This window comes from Manihot esculenta, chromosome 6 (assembly GCF_001659605.2).
Source record: "Manihot esculenta cultivar AM560-2 chromosome 6, M.esculenta_v8, whole genome shotgun sequence".
Lineage (NCBI taxonomy): Eukaryota > Viridiplantae > Streptophyta > Magnoliopsida > Malpighiales > Euphorbiaceae > Manihot > Manihot esculenta.
The window spans coordinates 18,923,585-18,947,239 of NC_035166.2; the positions used below are offsets into that span (position 1 = coordinate 18,923,585).

The following is a 23,655-nucleotide window of genomic DNA, read 5'->3' on the forward strand; positions in this document are numbered from 1 at the left end:
AATTTAAATCATGCTTTCGTGTATGCGCCATAACACAAACATTTCACAACAAGGATGAACTTGTCACCATTTAGCCCCTACCTTTCTTACTTATACATGCCGGGGGCGTAGAGCCGTAGCAGGCACACCCGGACTTCCATAATTTATCATAATGCCAGGGGCGTAGAGCCGTAGCAGGCACACCTGGACTCACATAGGCTATCATGACGTACAAGGGCTAATGGATCATTCAACATTCATCCACATCAACAACAAAGTATGCAATGCAACATATTCGTGAATTCTAATGCAAACAACCTAATGTATCTCATGGCATTCATGATGCGTGAATCATGCTAAAACATTTCATTAATTTGCTTTAAAACTTAAAGTTTATTCCACTCACCTTTGGCTAGCTCTGAAGAGACTCTGAAGCAGCTGGCTCACTGCTGGGGGTCTCGGTTCCTCGGGTTCGAACCTACACAGGTGGACTCAAATGAGGGACCAAACATACATGAACATGACTCTAAAATACTCCCCAAAACCCCCTAAAACATCCTGAAAACAGCACATGAAAACATGCAAGAAATGGCTGAACAGGGCACTTTCGGCGGCAGGTTCGGCGGCCGAAAGTCCCTCTGCAGCCGAAAGTCATGCAGGTTCGGCGGCACTTTCGGCGGCCGAACCTCCCAGACAGAGACGAAACTTGAGTTTCGGGGGCAGGCTTCGGCAGCCGAAACTGCCTCCACAAGGGGGTTCGGCGGCCGAAAGTCACTTCGGCGGCCGAACCTGAGTTTCTGCCGAAGGGCAGAAACTTGGCTCCCTTGTGTCCACAGCCTCCAAAACGCCTCAAAACATGCATAAACTTGTTTCTACACATGCATACACATGCATACACATCATACATCACACCTAGGGGTCTCAAACTATAATATACCCTAACTACAACACTTCAAACAACACATTTCCAACATACATTGTTCATCAAAGCATCAAAACCCATAAACTCAACATATACCCTAACATGCATTTCTACCCATAGATCTTGCATAAAACTTAGTTAAAACACATAAGGAGCTTAAGATCGGCTCTTACCTCTTGAAGATCGAGAGGGAGACGATTTAAACTTGGAGATCCACGAAAATGAGCTCCTGAGTTCCCAAAACTCCAAAACTTGTTTCAAAAGCTTAAATCTTCAAAACCAAGGGAAAACAAGTGAAAATCTTGAAAGATTTAGAGGAAGAACATCAAAAATGGGTGAGGGGCGGCGGAAAGCTCACCTTGGCCGAAAATGGGGGAAAAGCTCGCCCGTTTTCGGCTAAGGGACCCTTTTATAGTGGCTGGCCAGACCACGTTCGGGGGCCGAATGTGCCTCCACATGCATGCCATGTTCGGCGGCCGAACATGAGGTTCGGCGGCCGAACCTGGACTTCCCTCACTCATGCTTTCGGGGGCCTAACGTGCCTCCAAAACACATGCATGTTCGGCGGCCGAACCTGGGTTTTCCTCCAATGATTTTTCATGCAAAAATTCATTTAATTTCTTACTTAAAAACATGAAATACATGAAAACATTTCATAAAATCATAGTTTTACCCTTCTAGAGGTTTCCGACATCCGAGGTCCCACCGGACGGTAGGGATTCCGATACCGGAGTCTAGCCGGGTATTACAGATACGGTATGGATTGCCAGTGAGGCCCATTCTACGCCCCTGGACTATGTTAAGAGAAAGACCAGTGAGGCCCATTGTACGCCCCTGGCATATTGGAATGTTATGTTATGCTATGTATGCAAGAGAAAGACCAGTGAGGCCCATTCTACGCCCCTGGCACGATTGGACTATGTTGAGGACTATAGGTGACAATACCATCCTTATGTGATATGTTTGTGATGTGTTGCATTTCATGGAAGCATGAAATATTTAATATATGTTTTCTCTATTCTGCTCACTGGGCTTTATAGCTCACCCCTCTCCCCTAACCCCAGATGTGCAGGTGCAAGGTAGATCATGAGGTTAGCCAGAGTATGGAAGATATGTTTATGTAATAGTTAGATTGTGGACATGACAATTGTATTATGATATAATGTAAAAGTGTTTTAAGTTATGTTATGTAATTTGAATATCGAGGATAGAGTTGTGCTTGACCAATGCAGATTGTTAATCCCACTTGTATGTACATGGTCTTTATGATATGAGATATGAGGTTATGTTTCAGCCAAGCTTATGTATGATGAGATACCCCATTGGAGCATTTTGATGAGGGCTCCAGTGGAGGTTTATGTTATGTTTATGTTTATGTTCAGGTTGAGCTTGGTTGTTATATGAGAATGTTTACAGGTTTATGAGTATTGTTGATCATGTATGGGATTAAACAGGATTACAGGTTATGCCAGGCTTGCTACGGTTCCCGGCGGCCTTATGCCGATCTGGATCCTAGCGCCGGTAGCGGTCCGGATTTTCGGGTCGTTACAGAGTGGTATCAGAGCCCTAGGTTCATATGGTCGGACCTAGAGTGTCGGGCTCATAGAGGTTCTAGCAGGTCAAGCACAGTAGGAAAAGTCATGTCCACTAGGATAGGATATGGAGTCCTATCTTGCATGATGATGTGATATGCCATGATTATATGCATGTGCATAAATGATATGTTATGTATGTGATGAGGGTTCATGTGTGCCCACATGAACCATATGATGCTAATGCTTGCTTGATGTATACTGTTTTTCAGAAAATAGGATGAGAGGAACTCGTCGATCAGCAAGATTGACTGGAGTACCACCCGAGGATGAGGGTATGAGCGCCCGTCCTCCAGCATTGCCTAGGACAATGTCTAGTAGGTCTAACAGAGAAAGAGTAGCTAGAGACCCTAGAAGGTCTTTAGATCTGGGAAGAAGCAGATCAGTACGAGGAACAGTTCAAGGTGGTATGTCAGAAGATGTGGGAGATGACATGGATGTGGACCAGAGGAGGGATGGCAGTTTGGGGATGAGTATGTCAGAGGAAGGCATGGGAGAGTCCCAAGGAGGCACTCAGGCCTCGGGTTTTGTTCAGCCACCTCATTACCCACCTTTCTCACAGAACCCCGGGTATTCGATGGGAGGTACATCGGATTACCCTAGTTTTAGCCCTTACCCCACACAGATGCCATACCCACCATATTACCCACCATACCCACAGTACCCTATGTATCCACCCCCACCCTATCACCCAAATCCAGCAAACCCTATCTCAGGGGATGCTGCACCGCCTCCACCACCAGCAGCACCTACTGTCCCAGAAGCCCAAATACCTCAACCTAGCTCATCTGGAGGGAGCAAGGTCAGAATGACTGATTATATGAAGTTGGGTGCTCCCCAGTTTGAAACCGGTGATGACCCGTTTGTGTACCTTGAGAGGGTCAAGGCGATAACAGATGAGATAGGGGCGGATGACAGTAGAGCCATTCAGATGGCTGGGTTCACTCTAAAATGCAAGAAGGCCCGAGAGTGGTTTAAAAATTATGTGAAGCCGAGGGTGGATAGCATGACATGGGAAGAGTTTGCTAATGAATTTGCAGGGTGGGCTTTCCCTGATAGTTCAAGGGAATTGAAGATGATAGAATTCGAGCAGTTGAGGCAAACTGATGACATGAGTGTAGACGAATATACTGACAGGTTTATGGAGTTGCTGTCATTTGCTGGGCAGGACCTTAATACAGACCAGAAGAAGTCAAGGAGGTATATCATGAAGCTCCATTCCAGGTATTCCTCCTTGATACAGTCAGCAGATAGAGAGAGTTTCCATGCCATAGTAGACATGGCTAGGAGGATGGAGGCTAGTGCTATCATCGAGGGAAAAGTCAAACAGTCAGCAGCACAGCCTTCTGGTTCCAGAACCCCAGGAAAGGGAAAAGTGGATCCTTCTTCCTTAAGCTCAGGTAGTAAGAGGTGGGGCAGTACCACCAAGAAGTTTAAGAAGAACAAGTTCTGGAACAAGATCAAGTCAGGTCTGGGATTAGGAAGTGGCTCGAGCTCAGGTGCAGATAATGCAGTATGTAAGAAATGTGGGAGACCGCACAGAGGAGTATGTCTGGTTGGGACGTCAGCCTGCTTCAGATGTGGGCAGGAGGGACACATGGCACGAGAGTGTCCTAGAGCAGCTTTTGTGACACAGTCTCAGCAGACAGCTTCTGGTAGTGTGGCACAGCCAGTAGCTCCAGCCATGACACAGGCCAGTGGTAGAGGCAGAGGGAGAGGGTCAGCCTCTTCTTCAGCAGGGTTCAGAGGTGAGGGTCCGTCAGCTCCAGCAAGGATCTTCACCATGACTCAGCAGGAGGCAGACGCATCCAACACCGTGGTGGCAGGTAATCTCATCATTGGTTGTTTGGATGTATATGCATTGATGGACCCTGGTGCATCTCATTCTTTTATTGCTCCGAGGGCCGTAGAGAGGTTGGGATTGATGGTCTCTGGGTTAGAGTGTCCTCTCTGGGTCAGTGGACCCAAGTGTGATCCATCAGTGGCAGAGTCAGTCTGTCAGTGTAGTCCAGTTTTTGTTGAGGGGAGATGCATGTCCGCCAACCTTGTGGTTCTAGAGTTGACAGATTTTGACGTCATTCTAGGGATGGACTGGCTATCTACCCATGGTGCTACCTTGGACTGCAGGAACAAGGTAGTCAGATTCAGAGGTCAGGATGGATCAGAGGTCGTCTTCAGAGGAGACAGGAGGAGTACACCTAGAGGTTTGATCTCATCTCTTCAGGCTCGTAGGTTGCTTAGGAGGGGATGTCAGGGGTATTTGGCTCATGTGAGAGAGCTAGACAGTCAGATTAGAGAGCCCGCCGCAGTGCCAGTGGTCAATGAGTTTTTAGATGTATTCCCAGACGAGTTGCCAGGTTTACCACCTGTTAGGGAGATAGAGTTCGAGATTGAATTGATGCCTGGAACTAGACCGATCTCTATCCCTCCCTACAGGATGGCACCAGCTGAGTTGAAAGAATTGAAAGAACAGTTGCAAGAACTGGTAGACAAGGGCTTCATCCGATCGAGTACCTCACCCTGGGGTGCTCCAGTGCTGTTTGTAAGAAAGAAGGATGGATCCCTTAGACTTTGTATCGACTACAGGCAGTTGAACAAAGTCACTACCAAGAACAAGTACCCATTGCCAAGGATCGACGATCTATTCGACCAGCTAGCAGGAGCGGGTTGTTTCTCCAAAATAGATCTGAGATCTGGGTATCATCAGCTGAGGATAAGGGAAGAGGACGTACCGAAGACAGCTTTCAGGACCAGATATGGGCACTATGAGTTCCTTGTGATGCCGTTCGGGCTGACCAACGCCCCTGCAGCATTCATGGACCTCATGAACAGAGTGTTTAGACAGTACCTGGACCACTTTGTTATTGTCTTTATAGATGATATCTTAGTGTATTCCAGGAATGCAGAGGAGCATGCCCATCATCTGAGGATAGTTCTGCAGACCTTGAGGGAACATGGCTTGTATGCCAAGTTCTCCAAGTGTGAGTTCTGGTTGAGGAGCATCTCGTTCTTGGGGCATGTAGTGTCAGAGAACGGAATTGAAGTATACCCCAAGAAGATAGAGGCTGTGACTAACTGGCCTAGACCCACCTCAGTGACAGAGATCAGAAGTTTCTTGGGTTTGGCTGGTTATTACAGGAGGTTCGTTCAGGACTTCTCAAAGATTGCAGCTCCTCTAACCAGATTGACCAGAAAGAACCAGAGGTTCGTATGGACCGATCAGTGTGAAGAAAGTTTTGAGGAACTTAAGAAGAGGTTAACTTCAGCACCAGTTTTAGCTCTGCCATCTAGTGGAGAGGACTTTACAGTCTTTTGTGATGCGTCCCGTGTGGGACTGGGTTGTGTGCTTATGCAGAATGAGAGGGTGATTGCTTATGCTTCTAGGCAACTAAAGAAGCATGAGTTGAATTACCCCACACATGACCTTGAGATGGCAGCAGTAATCTTTGCACTCAAGATGTGGAGGCATTACCTCTATGGGGTAAAATGTGAGATCTTCACAGATCATAAGAGCCTGCAGCACATCTTGAGTCAGAGAGATTTGAATTTGAGACAGAGAAGATGGGTAGAACTGCTCAGTGACTATGATTGCAAGATCCAGTATCATCCGGGTAAGGCTAATGTAGTAGCGGACGCCTTGAGCCGGAAATCACTTGGCAGTTTATCCCACATCACGGCAGAGAGGAGACCAGTGGTGAAGGAGTTTTACAAGCTCATGAATGAAGGTCTACAGTTAGAGTTGTCTGGTACAGGTGCTTTGATAGCCCAGATGAGAGTGACACCTGTGTTTCTGGAGCAGGTGGCTCAGAAACAGCACGAGGACCCAGAGTTAGTGAAGATTGCCAGGACTGTTCAGTCAGGCAAGAATGAAGAGTTCAGGTTTGATGATAAGGGGATCCTCCGCTATGGGAGTCGATTGTGTGTACCAGATGACATAGGGCTAAAAGGAGACATTATGAGAGAAGCTCATAATGCAAGGTACAGTGTTCACCCAGGAGCCACCAAAATGTATCAGGATCTGAAGAGAGTGTATTGGTGGCCAGCTATGAAGAGAGAAGTGGCACAGTTTGTGTCAGCCTGCGAAGTATGTCAGAGGGTGAAGCTGGAACATCAGAAGCCGGCTGGAATGCTTAACCCACTGCCGATTCCAGAGTGGAAATGGGAGAATATCACCATGGATTTTGTAGTGGGGTTACCGGCAACGTCCAACAGACTAGACTCCATATGGGTGATTGTGGACAGACTCACCAAATCTGCTCACTTCATTCCAGTTAGGAGCAACTACTCTGTGGATAAGTTAGCGCAGGTGTATGTTGATGAGATTGTCAGACTGCATGGGGTCCCGGTATCCATAGTGTCAGATAGAGGGCCCCAGTTCACCTCCAGGTTTTGGCGAAGTCTGCAGAATGCTATGGGTACCAGGTTAGATTTCAGTACTGCCTTCCATCCCCAGACTGATGGACAGTCAGAGAGGACCATCCAGACCATAGAAGATATGCTCAGAATGTGTGTGCTGGATTTTGGCGGTTCTTAGAGGCAGCATCTACCTTTGGTGGAGTTTGCCTACAATAACAGTCATCATGCTAGCATAGGGATGGCTCCATATGAAGCTTTGTATGGGAGGAAGTGCAGATCACCTGTCTGTTGGGAAGAAGTTGGAGAGAGGTCCTTAGCAGGGCCTGAGCTTGTTGAGATCACCAGCAGGGTGGTACCCATTATCAGAGAAAGGATCAAGACTGCTATGAGTAGGCAGAAGAGTTATGCAGACATTCGCAGGAGACAGGTAGACATTCAGGAGGGAGATCTGGTATTGCTTAAGGTGTCTCCTATGAAATGAGTGGTTCGGTTCGGGAAGAAAGGTAAGCTGGCTCCACGGTACATCGGACCCTTTGAAGTCTTGCAAAAGGTTGGGAGTGTATCGTACAAGCTGGACTTGCCTGCATCTATGGAAAGAATCCATCCGGTTTTCCATGTTTCCATGTTAAGAAAGTTCGTGTCAGATCCGAGTAAGGTTCTTAGTGAGCCTGATGTGGAGATTCAAGAGGATCTCACCTATGTTGAGCAGCCAGTGCGGATCCTAGACACTCAGATCAGAAAGTTGAGGAACAAGGAAATCCCGATGGTTAAAGTCCTGTGGAACCACCACAATTTGGAGGAATGTACCTGGGAGACACGGGAGTCCATGCTCCAGCAATATCCCCACCTCTTTTAAGGTTAGTCCCTATGTGTTTTATATGTATGTTATGTTGTTTTACTATGCATGTACTAGTTGAGGAACATTCGGGGACGAATGTTCTTAAGGGGGGGAGAATGTAATACCCGGCTAGACTCCGGTATCGGAATTCCTACCGTCCGGTGGAATCTCGGATGTCGGAAACCTCTAGAAGGGTAAAAGCATGTTTTCATGAAATGTTTTCATGTTTTGATGATTTTAAATATGATTTTAAAAGAGTTTTGCATGAAAAGTCTTTGGAGGAAAACTCAGGTTCGGCCGCCGAAAGTCAGGTTCGGCCGCCGAACTTGCATGCGCTTCGGGAGTGCTTTAGGCCCCCGAAAGCATGAGTGAGGGAAGTCCAGGTTCGGCCGCCGAAAGTCAAGTTCGGCCGCCGAACATTGCATGGATTCGGAGGCACATTCGGCCCCCGAACGTGGTCTGGCCAGCCACCTATAAAAATGGGGACTTAGCCGAAATGGGTGAGTTTTCTCCCATTTTCGGCCACAGCTAGCCTCTAACCTCCCTCTCTCAAATCTTTTGTTCTTCCTCCAAATCCCCATCATTTTTCTTAAGTTTTGAGCTTGCATTGAAGGTTTTGAGCTTTTAAAACAAGTTTTGGAGCTTTGGGAACTCAGGAGCTCATTTTTGTGGATCTCCAAGTTTAGGTCGTCTCTCTCTCGATCTTCAAGAGGTAAGAGCCGATCTTAAGCTCCTTATGTGTTTTAACTAAGTTTTATGCAAGATCTATGGGTAGAAATGCATGTTAGGGTATATGTTGAGTTTGTGGGTTTTGATGCTTTGATGAACAATGTAGCTTGTTTATGTGTTGTTGGAAGTGTTGTAGATGGGGTATATGATGGTTTGAGACCCCTAGGTGTGATGTATGTGAGGTATGCATGTTTTAGAACTAGTTTTTGCATGATTTGAGCTTGGGAGGCAAAATGCGCATAGAGGAGCTGAGTTTCTGCCCTTCGGGAGAAGCTCAGGTTCGGCCGCCGAAGTGACTTTCGGCCGCCGAACCCCCTTTATGGAGGCAGCATTCGGCTGCCGAAGTTGCCCCCGAAAAGAGACTTTCGTCTCTGTCTGGGACTTTCGGCCGCCGAAGGTGCCGCCGAAAGTGTCTGACTTTCGGCTCTGGAGGGACTTTCGGCCGCCGAACCTGCCGCCGAAAGTGCCCTGTCCAGCCATTTCATGCATGTATTTCTATGATTATTTCAGGATGTTCTAGGGGGTTTTTGGGGAGTTTATCAGAGTTATGTTTATGTGTGATTGGTCCCTCATTGGAGTCCACCTGTGTAGGTTCGGACCCGAGGAACCGAGGACCTCAGCAGTGAGATAGCTGCTTTAGAGTCTGTAGAGCTTCAGCCAGAGGTGAGTGGAATGAACCTTAAGTTTTTAAATAAATAAATGAAATATAACTTTTTGGAGCATGTTCATGCATCATATATGCCATGTGATATTTTAGGTTGTTTGCATTAGTATTCACGAATATGTTGCATTGCATAATATGATGTGGATGCGGATTGGCTATTGGATGATCCTCTAGTCCTCCTATGGTATGATATGATGATGATACGGTATGGATTGCCAGTGAGGCCCATTCTACGCCCCTGGACTATGTTAAGAGAAAGACCAGTGAGGCCCATTCTACGCCCCTGGCATATTGGAATGTTATGTTATGCTATGTATGCAAGAGAAAGACCAGTGAGGCCCATTCTACGCCCCTGGCACGATTGGACTATGTTGAGGACTATAGGTGACAATACCATCCTTATGTGATATGTTTGTGATGTGTTGCATTTCATGGAAGCATGAAATATTTAATATATGTTTTCTCTATTCTGCTCACTGGGCTTTATAGCTCACCCCTCTCCCCTAACCCCAGATGTGCAGGTGCAGGGTAGATCAGGAGGTTAGCCAGAGTATGGAAGATATGTTTATGTAATAGTTAGATTGTGGACATGACAATTGTATTATGATATAATGTAAAAGTGTTTTAAGTTATGTTATGTAATTTGAATATCGAGGATAGAGTTGTGCTTGACCAATGCAGATTGTTAATCCCACTTGTATGTACATGGTCTTTATGATATGAGATATGAGGTTATGTTTCAGCCAAGCTTATGTATGATGAGATACCCCATTGGAGCATTTTGATGAGGGCTCCAGTGGAGGTTTATGTTATGTTTATGTTTATGTTCAGGTTGAGCTTGGTTGTTATATGAGAATGTTTACAGGTTTATGAGTATTGTTGATCATGTATGGGATTAAACAGGATTACAGGTTATGCCAGGCTTGCTACGGTTCCCGGCGGCCTTATGCCGATCTGGATCCTAGCGCCGGTAGCGGTCCGGATTTTCGGGTCGTTACATACGGGTCCCGACGGCCTTAAGCCGACCTGGATCCTAGCGCCGGTAGCGGTCCGATTTTCGGGTCGTTACAGAATATTGGAACAATTGGTACTCACTCTCACCAGACTATTCCCTTAAAGTGGGAGGTCAAGGGTTCAAGTAGTGGGGGAGGCGACCTAATTTCCAAAGAAAAATTTGGGCCAAATCCACTTGGGGAAGGATGCGATGCGAGAACCCAAGGGGACAAATCCTGCCAGGAACCCGTGAGGGTGAATGGATGTTAAGAGCTGTTCACGACGCCAGTGGAAAGCCCGAGGTGGCACAGGCCAGGCGAGGGATAGCCCTGGGCCGTGAACGGTAACAGTGCCGGTGAAAGGACCGGGCTATTACAGAAGCAAGATTCGGCCGCCAAACCTACCTGTAGAGGCAGTCTTTGGTCGCCTAACCGGCCCCCGAAAGAATGGACTTTCGGATCTGGAAGGGAGTTTCAGCCGCCGAACCTACCCCCGAAGGTTGGTGACTTTCGGATCTGTGGAGACTTTCGGCCGTCGAACCTGCCGCCGAATGTCCCCTGCCCAGCCTTCCTTTGCTTGTTTTGTGTGCATGTTTTATGATGTTTTAGGGGGTTTTTGGAGAGTTGTTTAGAGTCTTATTAGAGTTTTGTCTGGTCCCTCATTTGAGTCCACCTGTGTAAGTTTGGACCCGAGAGACCGCAGAAGCCAGTAGTGAGTCAGCTGCTCCATTGTCAGTAAAACGTCAGCCAGAGGTGAGTAGAACTGAACTATAATTTAAGGCAACTAAACTTTTAAGCATGTTCATGCATCACGAATGCCATGTTATGTACTAGGGTATTTTGCATTAGAATCCACGAATATGATGCACTGCATAATTTATTGTTGATGTGGATGGATGTTGGATGACCCACTAGCCCTCGAGCAGGTTATGATATGATACGGATACGGAAGACCAGGGCTGCCCATTCTACGCGCCCTGGCACTATGTAAGGGAAAGACTAGGGCTGCCCATTCTACGCCCCTGGCACAGTTGGATATGTTATGTTATATTTAAGCGAAAGTCCTGAGGAACTCCGTCGAGGGCCGGGCACATTGGATATGTAGAGGGTTACTGGTGACAAGTCCATCTTTGATGTGTATTGTTTTTTGTTGTGATGCATTTCATGAGAGCATATGTTTATTAAATTGTTTTTACTGTTCTGCTCACTAGGCTTTTGTAGCTTATCCCTTTCCCCTAACCTCAGGTTTGCAGGTCAAGAATAGCTCGGGAGGTCGGCTAGAGGCTGGTATATGATCATGTAATAGATTAGTAGCGGACATGTAATATGTAATGGATTAGATTTGTGCTTTGCCCTAGTTTATGTTTGTTCATCCCAATGAACATGTTTTTATGATGAGTTATGTTAAACCAAGCTTGATGTATGTAATGATAACCATACTAGAGCATTTGATGAGGGCTCTAGTGTGGGTTTTATGTATACAGTTTATGATGAATGCATAGGTCGAGCTTGGTATACGAAAAGTTTAAAATTTTTATGAAAATGTATGTTCATGTATGGGATTTTATCAGGTACACAGGATGCATAGTAGGCTTGCTACGGGTTCTGACGATCTTAAGTCGATCTGAATCCTAGCGTCGGTAGCAGTCCGGTTTCCGGGTCGTTACATATTCATTTCACTAATTTGTTCGAACTTTCCAAACCTTGCTTTTCTTACTCGATGGCTACGCTAACTTGGTTTATAAAAACTTTCAAACCAGATGTTTTTAAATTATTGAATTTTGTTAGACTAATAAGCAGAGTACCTGGATTATACTTAAAATGTTTTTTGTAATACCCGGCTAGAGTCCGGCACCGGAATTCTTGTCGTCCGGTGGACTCCGGGATGTCAGAATCCTCTAGAGGGTAGGAGATATGAGTTTCTCACGAATGTTGTGTGGTTTATTGTGTTACAGGTCAATGGAACCAAGTTTTGCTTGCTACGGGTTCTGGCGGCCTTAAGCCGACCTGAATCCTAGCGCCGGTGACGGTCCATTTTGGGGTCGTTACATTTTTGGACTGTCTGCTCCAGCGAGGTGATGAGCTCGGCCTTCTGGACTAACATTCTCCGAGTGTCTTAAGCTGGGAACTTGTCTTTTGGGCTCTATTTGCCTAACTGCATGTTCTGTGATTGCGAGTCTCTTGGTGTGGGGCCATGTTTCTTTGGTTCACTTATTTTTGTCTTGCTTGACTTTGTATGCTATGGGCCTGTCTTGACCCTGGGCTTCATTGTTCCGAGAGCTTATGAGTTTGTTTATCAGCCTTTGCTTCTTAAAGTGTCCTAGGCTTGTGTTGAGATCGGACTTCAATTCTCGTCATTATGTTTGCCTTGCCTTGCCTATTGTTTTTTCTTTTCCTTTTGGCTTTGCTCTATCTATGGTTTAATTTTTCTTGAGTTTAGTTTTATACGGCTTTAGCTCGGATTCAGCTTTTTCGGGTTTGATTCTTCCCTTTTTAGTTTTTTAGGTTTGCTTCGAGATTCAGGCACGTTGGCCTTACTGTCGCTTTGTCATCTCAGCCGGTTTTGTGGTGCCGGGGTCATTTTCTGAGCCTGGTCACCTACCTCACTGAGGTCTTGCGCAAGATTCAGGCACTTTGGCCTTACTGTCGCTTCGTCATCTCAGCCGGTTTTGTGGCGCCGGGGTCATTTTCTAAGCCCGGTCACCTACCTCACTGAGGTCTTGCGCAAGATTCAAGCACTTTGGCCTTACTGTCGCTTCGTCATCTCAGCCGGTTTTGTGGCGCCGAGGTCATTTTTTGAGCCCGGTCACCTACCTCACTAAAGTCTTGCGTAAGATTCAGGCACTTTGGCCTTACTGTCGCTTCGTCATCTCAGCCAATTTTGTGGCACCGGGGTCATTTTCTGAGCCCGGTCACCTACCTCACTGAGGTCTTGCGCAAGATTCAGGCACTTTAGCCTTAATATCGCTTCGTCATCTCAGCCGGTTTTGTGGCGCCGGGGTCATTTTCTGAGCCCGGTCACCTGCCTCACTGAGGTCTTCTTTTCCTCTTTTTAATGCCTGTTATTTTTTCTTTAAGGAAAAATAAAGCAAGTAATTGACGGCGCCAGAAAATCCGAATTGTGTGGTCTACTTTATTCACATTGTTCTAAATACGAGCGTTCATATTACATTGAATATATTTCAAGGGAAGTACCTTTTCTAATGTTGGATGTTCCATGAGTGAGGCTCTGGATTCCCTTGCATATCTTCAATTCGGTATACGCCTGGCTTGACCACCTTGGTTACTCTGAAAGGACCTTCCTAGGTTGGTGCTAGCTTTCCTATTGCCGCTCTCTTTCCTGTGGCCTCTAGCTTTCTTAGCGCTAGGTCTCCTACCTTCAGACTCTTTTCTCTGACCCTTTGATTGTAGTAGCGAGTTGCTTTCTGTTGGTAAGCCGCGGTTCTGATTTGTGCTTCCTCCCTGATTTCTTCTAGGGCGTCTAGGTTGCTTCTCAGCCTATCGTTGTTACTGTCTTCATTGTTGAACTAGACTCGATGAGTGGGAACCTGCAGCTCAATGGGAACCACTGCTTCAGTTCCAAATGCTAGTGCAAAAGGTGTCTCTTTCGTTGGCATTCGTGGGGCGGTCCGAATTGCCCACAGGATGCTGTTGAGTTCTTCTACCCAATTCTTCTTTGCTCCATCCAGTCGCTTTTTCAGTCCCTGGAGGATAGCTTTGTTAGTAACCTCTGTCTGTCTGTTAGTTTGGGGATGGGACACCGAGGAGAATTTGTGCCATATGCCCATATTTCTTGTGAATTCTTTAAAGATCCTGCAGTCGAACTGCTTGCCGTTGTCTGATATAAGCACCCTCGGTATCCCAAACCGGCAGATAATGTTGTCCCATACAAAGTCTATCATTTTTCTTGTTGTGATAATGGGGATTGCTTCGGCTTCTGGCCATTTCGAAAAATACTCCACAGCCACTACTACAAATTTCTTCTGTCCTGTGGTTTTGGGGAAAGGACCCAGGATGTCAATTCCCCACTGTGAAAATGGCCACGGACTGGATATGCCGCATTGAGGGGTGGCTGGAATGTTAATTGCGTTGGCGAACCTTTGGCACACGTCGCATTTTCTGACGAATTCCTCCGTCTCCTTCTTAACTGTGGGCCAGTAGTATCCTTGCCTGAAAATTTTGTTCGCCAATTTTCCTGCTCCTTCGTGAGCTCCACAGATTCCTTGATGAATCTCTTCCATGACCCTGGTTGCTTCCTCCGGGCTTACACATCGAAGCCATGGGCTGGACTTCCCTCTCCCGTACAGGGTTCCCCTTACTGCTTAGTAATTGGCAGCTCGGGCTGCAATTTTCCTTGCCTCGGCTCTATCTTCCGGGAGTTTCCCCTTTTTTAGATATTCCAGGTATGGGGTCATCCAGTTCTTTTCTCCCCTGATTTCCATCACCGCAGTGGGTTTCTCATAGGCCAGTGTGCTAACATGTTGCAAGTACACCTCATTTGGGAGTTGCTCTAATTCTTCTTTAGACAAACGGCTAAGCAAGTCTGCCTCCTCATTCTCTTCCCTAGGTATTCTCTGATACCGCACTTTAATTCCTTGTTCGTCAAGCTCAACTTCTACAGCTTTCACCTTTGCCTGGTATTTTTGCATAGTGGGATCTCTTGCTTGGTATGCTCCAGTCACCTGGTTGATTACCAGCTGGGAATCGCTGTTTATCACAAGGTCTGTTACCCCTACTTCCATTGCTATCAGCATTCCGTTTATCAGGGCTTCGTATTCCGCTGCATTGTTGGAAGCACTGAACTCTAGTCGCAGGGCATAACAAACTTTGAATCCTTCAGGTCCCTTCAACATTATTCCTGCACCGCTGCCCCCAGCACTGGATGCCCCATCCACGTACAACTTCCATCTAAATTCTTGCGAAGGCTATTTACTCCTTTCTTCCCTCGTTTTCGGCGTTTCTTCATTGGATTTTCCTCGCTTTTCATTAAAGGAACACTCCGCTATGAAGTCAGCAAGGGCTTGGGCCTTGATGTTTGTCCGAGGTCAGTATTCCAAGCAGTATGGGCCAATTTCAACAGACCAAGCTAGCATCCGTCCTGACGTTTCGGGCCTGTGAAGAATCTTCTTTAAGGGTTGATCTGTCATCACTATTCCTTGATGGCTTTCAAGGTACACTCTGAATTTTCTCACTGCTAACAGGAAAGCGTATTCCACCTTCTCTATACTTAAATATTTAACTTCCGCATCCTTGAGTACCTTGCTGACATAAAATATCGGTTTCTGCTCTCCTCCTTCTTCTCTTACTAACACTGCACTGATGGCCTATTCTGAGGCGGACAAATAGATCAGGAGCTCTTCTCCGGGTAGTGGGCTGCTGAGTATGTACTGCGAACTGAGGTACCGTTTGAGTTCCTTGAAAGCTTCTCGATAGTCCTCGGTCCACTCAAAGTTGGGAACTTTTCTCAGTTTCTTGAAGAATGGCAGACACCGCTCTGCAGATTTGGACATAAAACGGTTAAGTGCTACCACCCTCCCTGTGAGCCTTTGCACATCTCTTATACAGGTCGATTCATGCATTTTAAGTATGGCTTCCACCTTTTCAGGGTTCGATTCGATTCCCTTGTCACTGACCATGTACCCCAAGAATTTTCCTCCCCTGATGAAGAAGGCACACTTTGCTGGGTTCAACTTCATCCGGTACTGTTCTAGCACTTCAAATACCTCTTTCAAATCTGCTAAGTGTTGTTGGAAAGTCTGACTTTTCACCACCATGTCATCCATATATACTTCCACGTTTCTCCCTATCTGGTTCTTGAAAATTTTGTTCATTAGTCTCTGATAGGTTGCTCCTGTGTTCTTCAGCCCAAACGGCATGGCCTTATAACAATATGTCCCATCCTCCGTTATGAACGAAGTCTTCTCCTCATCTGACCTGTCCATTGGAATTTGATGATAATCAGACATAGCATCCAAAGACGACATATAATCAAAACCAGCCGTGGAGTCGACCATTTTATTAATATCAGGGAGGGGGTAACAATCTTTGGGACATGCCCGGTTCAGGTTAGTAAAATCTATACACATCCTATACTTGCCATTGGCCTTTTTAACTAGTACAGGATTTGCCAACCATTGTAGGTACATTACTTCCCTGATGAATCCTGCTTCATCTAGCTTTTGCACCTCCTCCCTGGTAGCTTGTTGCTTCTCTTTCCCTACTACTTTCTTCTTCTGCTTTACTGGCTTAGCCTCAGGAAGGACGTTCAGCTTGTGGGTCATTATCTCAGGGTCTATCCCGGGCATGTCAGAAGGCTTCCAAGCGAAGCTTGAGGTGTGACTTCGGATCAAAGCCATGGCTTCTATCTTTTGTTCTTTAGTCAGGCTGGTGTTGAGACTGAAAACCTTATCTGTTTCTGCTTTCGATAAGGGGAAGGTTTCCAGCTCCTCTACCGGTTCTGTCCTGGCCTCTATCTTCTCATCTCTGACTTCCATGACCTCTGGGTCGCATTGCTCGTCAGTTGGGCTTGGCTCGGCCACTGTGGCTATGTATACCGCCCTTGCTTCTTCCTACCGACCTAGAACTATCCCTACTCCTGCTTCTGTGGGTAACTTCATAGCCATGTATCTGATGCTGGTCACGGCCTCAAAATCGTACAGAGTAGGTCTTCCCAATATTGCATTGTAGTTTAAGGGGAGCTTTACCACTAGAAACATAGCGTAGTGGGTTCGAGATTGGGGCGGTTCTCCTAGGGTCAGCGCCACCTTTATCTTCCCTTCCACAGCAATTGGAGTTCCTCTAATTCCCTTTATTGGGGCTTGATCCCTTACCAATTGATCTTCTGTGATTCTCATCTGCTGGAAGACTCTGTATGGCAGTAGATTCACCTTGCTTTCGTCGTCGACCAGGATATTCCTAACTCGGTAGTTGTGAATGACAGCCTGAATGACGAGAGTATCGTCGTGAGGCATCTGGATGCCATGAGCATCTTCTAGGGAGAAAGAGATGACTACAGAGGAATGGCCCACCACCTGCATCACTTCATTGCTGCTTCCCTCCTCATCACTATTCCTCTTCTTCCCTCTTCTGCTCATCCTACCTCCAGTTCCTTCGACAATCATATTGATGGTCCCGCTAGAGCCATCATTGACTAGCCTTGCTCCCAACCTTCGGGGCTTTTCCACTGCAGGGTTTTGCTGAGGTCTTTCTCCCTCAGGTTTCTTCACAAAGTTTCAGAGGTGGCCTCTCTTTATTAGTTTTTCTATTTCACTAATCAGCTGGTAGCAGTCATTAGTATCGTGGCCATGAGTGCGGTGGTACTGACAATATTTGTCAGGATCCCTCCAATTTGCTTCTGCCTTCATGGGTTTGGGCCACTGAAGAAATTCTTTGTCCTGGACTGCTACAAGCACCTCGGCTCTGGAGGCATTTAGGGGGGTGATTGCTTCTGGGATCCGTAGGGGTGGCCTCTGCTCTCTTCTGTCCCAGGGCTGTTTGTCTATCTCGGGCCCCCTATTCGATCTCTTCTCATGCCTGTCCGTCCTCCTTTCATGTCTGTCCGACCTCCTTTCTTCCGGTACTTTTCTCCTTTCGGTTGCTTCCTCAGCAAATCTGCTGGTTGTTAAGGCATCATCCTGCCTTATGTACTTTTCCGCTCTCTTCATCAGTTCTACCAAAGAAATGGGCGGTTTCCGGCATAGCGAGCCAAAAAACTCCGGGGATGTGGTCCCCTTCTGCATAGCTTCTACGGCTCTTCCTTCATCTAGCTCGGGTATCTGTAGGGCCTCCGTATTGAAACGGGCTACATATTCCCTTAAGGACTCGTTCTTCTTCTGCCTGACAGTCTCCAGGTAACTGGTTTTTCTGTCAGCCGGTACCCCTACTATAAACCGGCTGATAAAGATGTTGGCGAGGTCACTGAAACTTTTGATGCTCCCGGCCTCCAGGCTATTGAACCAGGCTCTCGCTGGGCCTGTAAGCGTTGTAGGGAATACCTTGCACATCAAGGCATCCGATAAGGTCTGCAACTCTATGAAAGTTTTGTAACTAAGGATGTGCTCTCTCGAGTTCCCTACACCATCATATGCTACCATGGGTGGCATCATAAATTTTTTAGGTATGGTCTCCTACTGAATCCATCCTGAGAATGGTGACGTCGTGGGCAAAAGGATCTGCCTGCGGTCTTTGGCCCCCAACTCAACTAATAGTTGTTCCTTCATCTTTTGCAACTTCTGATCTACTCCTTCTTCCTCCTGTCTAGGTTTCTTCTCCGGGCGATATTCTTCTCTCCATTCTTCATTTTCTGATCTCCCAACTGTCCTCATGGAGTAGCTCTCCACTTCGTCATTCTCTATAAGCTCTCTCATTCTTCTTCCGTGAGCTCTGGCCACCGGTTCTTCTTCCCTATCAATTCTTCCGCTTCTTTCTCCTGTCTCTCTGCTACTCTGTTGAGGAATTGGCTGGTTAAAGGTTGGTTGGAGTTCGTTGGTCTGGACTCTTTCGGCTATTGGAGGTGCACTTGACGGGGTGTCAAGGCGTCTTTGCTGCATTATCTGCCCCAGCCACTGGGCAGTGTTCTGTAATTTGAGGGCCATGGCCTGAAGGTCTTAGTTGGATATGGTTGGTAGGGGTGCGTTTCCTGCCGAGCTTGGCGAGGGATTGATCAGTGTTGGTGATTGGCTGATGGGAGTTGCAAGACTAGAAAAAGAGAACTGTTGTCCTTCTTAGGTAGGGTTTGGGTCACTTGGAGTGTTAATAACGTGGTATTCATTGTTGTTTGCCATTGTGGATCTCAGTGGGGGTTATGAAAATGGAAACTTTGGAGACGAAAAGATCTTCTTCGGCTCCCACAGACGACGCCAATTGATACACTGTGATTCAGAGAAAAAATAAGATTTACAATGGTTGATTTAGCTTAGCTTGAGGGGAGGGTGCGCCCTTCCCTTTATTCTTTTCCTTTTTTTCACCATGACGTCTAATGGCCTCTCTGCTACAGGGACGTCTGTCTCTATCATTCAGCTCCGTATGTACGGTGATGTCAGTTCCCCTTACTCATGTCAGGCGGTAATTTAATTCCCCCCAGAGCGCGTGCAAGAAGGGCTGCGGAAAGACCGAGCCTGCTATCCATTCTTGGGTCCCATCATGGGGCTGGCTTCAACACAGCAAGTTCTGGGCTCAAAGGTGGCCCAAGTCGGCTGATGTCTTCAGGTCCGGTCCATTGCCGTGGGCAGACTTTTCTTGAGGCGCTCTAGGCTCTGGGCCGACCTGCGCTATCATGGGCCCTGGCCCGGTCTGAAAGGGGAAGGAACCCAGCGATTATCACCGCCATTTTTATTAGTGTTCACTAGTGATATAGAAGCTTTTGATTACCTGTGAAATCAGCACAAACTCGGCAAGAATAATGTGAGAAAAAGTTGTCGGTGATTACATTTAAATCCAGTTAGCTTGCTTCATTGAAGCAGGAAAGGGAAGTCTTGTGTTAGACTAGATGGCAAGAAGTCTTGCCCTCTTGATCATATGTGGGAGTCTTAGGATCTTTATAAAGGGTATGAGAAAGATAGACTGAAAAATCATTTCATGAAGTTTTCAAGTTCTTCTCATCAATCTACAATGATGGGTTACTCAAGTTATTTGTAATTTTTTAATTTTTTTTTCAACTTTTAATTTAATCGTTTTAAGAAATTATTTCCTAGATGTATAGGCTAGGAAGCCAGGTGGAAAGAGATTGATGGGTTTTATTTTATTATTTATTTTCTTAATAAATTTATGTGCTTACAGAATTTTAAGAATTCTATTGCTGTGAAATGGATCTCTTTCTGTAACGACCCGAAAATCGGATTGCTACCGGCGCTAGGATCCAGATCGGCTTAAGGCCGCCGGGACCCGTAGCAATCCGATTTTCGGGTCGTTAAAGAATGGTATCAGAGCCCTAGGTTCATATGGTCGGACCTAGAGTGTCGGGCTCATAGATGTTATAGAAGGTCAAGCATCGTAGGAAAGGTCATGTCCACTAGGATAGGATGTGGAGTCCTGCCTTATATGATGATGTGGTATGCTATGATATGAATGATATGCTATGATGTGTGATGCGGGTTCATGTGTGCCCACATGAACCATATGATGCTAATGTTTATGTGATGTGTACTGTTTTTCAGAAAACAGGATGAGAGGAACTCGTCGATCAGCAAGATTGACTGGAGTACCACCTGAGGATGAGGGCACGAGCGCCCGTCCTCCAGCATTGCCTAGGGCAATGTCTAGTAGGTCTAACAGAGATAGAGCAGTAAGAGACCCTAGAAGGTCTTTGGATCAGGAAGAAGTAGATCAGTTAGAGGAACAGTTCAGGGAGGAGCGTCCGAGGACATGGGGGATGATATGGATATAGAGCAGAGGAGGGATGGCAGTCTGGGAGTCAGTATGTCAGAAGAAGGAATGGGAGAATCCCAAGGAGGCACTCAGGCCTCGGGATTTGTTTAGCCACCTTACTACCCACCCTTCTCACAAAACCCTGGGTATTCGATGGGAGGCACATCGGACTACCACAGCTTTAGCCCTTATCCCACACAGATGCCATACCCACCTTACTACCCACCATATTCACAGTACCCAATGTATCCACCCCCACCTTATTATCCAAATCCAGCAAACCCTACCCCAGGGGATGCTGCACCTCCTTCCCCAGCAGAACCAGCAGCCCCAGTTACCCAACCTCCTAGACCTAGCTCAGCCAGTGGGAGCAAGGTCAAGATGACCGACTATATGAAGTTGGGTGCTCCCCAGTATGAAAAAGGGGATGACCCGTTTGTGTATCTGGAGAGGGTCAAGGTGATCACAGATGAGATTGGGGCTGATGATAGTAGAGCCATACAGATGGCTGGGTTCACACTTAAGTGCAAGAAGGCACGAGAGTGGTTCAAGAATTATGTGAACCCGAAAGTGGATAGCATGTCTTGGGAAGAGTTTGCAAACGAGTTTGCGGGATGGGCTTTCCCCGATAGCTCGAGGGAGCTAAAAATGATTGAGTTTGAGCAGTTGAGGCAAACTGATGAGATGGGTGTAGAGGAGTTCACAGACAGATTTTTGGAGCTGTTGCCTTTTTCAGGGCAAAGCCTTGACACGGATCAGAAAAAGTCAAGGAGGTATATCATGAAACTCCACTCCAGATATTCCTCCTTGATCCAGTCAGCAGATAGGGAGAGCTTCCATGCCATAGTGGATATGGCCCGGAAAATGGAGGCCAGTGCCATCGTTCAGGGAACAGTTAAACAGTCAGTGGCACAGCCTTCTGGTTCTAAGACCCCAGGCTCTTCTTCTTTTAGTGCAGCAGCTTCAGGCAGCAAGAGGTGGAACAGTACCACCAAGAAGCCAAAGAAGAACAAGTTTTGGAACAAGGTTAAGTCCAGTCTGGGACTAGGGAGCGGCTCAAGCTCTGGTGCTGATAATGCAGTTTGTGCAAAGTGTGGTAGGCTACACAGGGGAGTTTGTCGGGCTGGGACAGCAGCCTGCTTCAGATGCGGGCAAGAGGGACACATGGCTCGGGAGTGTCCTAGGGCAGCTTTTGGGGCACAGTCTCAGCAGGCAGCTTCTGGTAGTGTGGCTCAGCCAGCAGCTCCAGCCATGACTCAGGCCAGTGGCAGAGGCAGAGGGAGAGGGGCAGCCTCTTCTTCAGCGGGTTTTAGAGGTGAAGGTCCATCAGCTCCAGCACGGATCTTCACGATGACTCAGCAGGAGGCAGATGCATCTAACACCGTGGTGGCAGGTAATTTAGTCATTGGTTGTTCAGATGTGTATGCCTTGATGGACCCTGGTGCATCTCATTCTTTTGTTACACCGAGAGCCGTCCAGAGGTTAGGGTTGATGATCTCTGAGTTAGAGTGTCCTCTCTGGGTCAGTGGACCCAAGTGTGATCCATCAGTGGCAGAGTCAGTCTGCCAGTGTAGTCCTGTGTTTGTTGAGGGAAGATGCATGTCCGCCGACCTTGTGGTTCTAGACTTGACAGATTTTGACGTCATTCTAGGGACGGACTGGTTATCTACCCATGGTGCTACCTTGGACTGCAGGGACAAGGTAGTCAGGTTCAGAGGTCAGGATGGGTCTGAGGTTGTCTTCAGAAGAGACAAGAGGGGTACACCTAGAGGTCTGATATCAGCTCTTCAGGCTCGTAGGTTGCTTAGGAGGGGATGTCAGGGGTATTTGGCTCATGTGAGAGAGCTTAACAGTCAGGTTAGAGAGCCCGCCTCGGTGCCAATGGTTAGAGAGTTTCTAGACGTCTTCCCAGACGAGCTGCCAGGTTTACCACCTGATAGGGAGATAGAGTTCGAGATAGAATTGATGCCTGGAACCCGACCGATCTCTATCCCTCCCTACAGGATGGCGCCAGCAGAATTGAAAGAGTTGAAGGAACAGTTGCAAGAGTTGGTAGAAAAGGGCTTCATCCGACCGAGCACTTCACCTTAGGGTGCACCAGTTTTGTTCGTGAGAAAGAAGGATGGATCCCTTAGACTTTGTATCGACTACAGACAGTTGAACAAAGTCACTACCAAGAACAAGTACCCTCTGCCAAGGATCGACGATCTATTTGACCAGCTAGCCGGAGCAGGTTGTTTCTCCAAAATAGATCTGAGATCGGGGTACCACCAGTTGAGGATTAGAGATGAGGATGTGCCAAAGACGGCTTTCAGGACCAGATATGGGCATTTTGAGTTCCTTGTAATGCCGTTCGGGTTAACTAACGCCCCTGCAGCATTCATGGACTTCATGAACAGAGTGTTTAGCCAGTACCTGGATCACTTTGTTATTGTCTTCATAGATGATATCTTAGTGTATTCCAGGAATGCAGAGGAGCATGCCCATCATCTGCGGTTGGTCTTGCAGACCTTGAGGGAACATGGCTTGTATGCCAAGTTCTCTAAATGTGAGTTATGGCTGAGGAGCATTTCGTTCTTGGGGCATGTAGTGTCGGAGAATGGGATTGAGGTAGACCCCAAGAAGACAGAAACTGTGGCTAACTGGCCTAGACCCACTTCAGTGATGGAGATCAGGAGTTTCTTGGGTTTGGCAGGTTACTACAGGAGGTTCGTTCAGGACTTCTCGAAAATAGCAGCTCCTCTGACCAGACTAACCAGGAAGAATCAGAAGTTTCTGTGGACCGACCAGTGCGAGGAGAGTTTTGAAGAGCTTAAGAAGAGGTTGACTTCAGCACCAGTTTTAGCTTTGCCATCTAGTGATGAGGACTTTACAGTCTTTTGTGATGCGTCCCGTGTGGGACTGGGTTGTGTGCTAATGCAGAATGAGAGGGTGATCGCTTATGCTTCTAGGCAGCTGAAGAAGCATGAGTTGAATTACCCCACACATGACCTGGAGATGGCAGCAGTAATCTTTGCACTCAAGATGTGGAGGCACTACCTCTATGGGGTTAAATGTGAGATCTTTACGGATCATAAGAGCCTGCAGTACATCCTGAGTCAAAGAGATTTGAATTTGAGACAGAGGAGATGGGTAGAGCTGCTGAGTGACTATGATTGCAAGATTCAGTACCATCCGGGTAAGGCGAATGTCGTGGCAGACGCCCTAAGCCGGAAGTC

The 23,655-nt window shown here is 46.9% G+C and overlaps 1 pseudogene; it reads left to right on the plus strand.

Moving 5' to 3' along the window:
* The window catches only part of LOC122723870, a 101,243-nt pseudogene extending 81,451 nt beyond the window's left edge, over positions 1-19,792 (plus strand).
* The last annotated feature ends 3,863 nt before the right edge of the window (positions 19,793-23,655 follow it).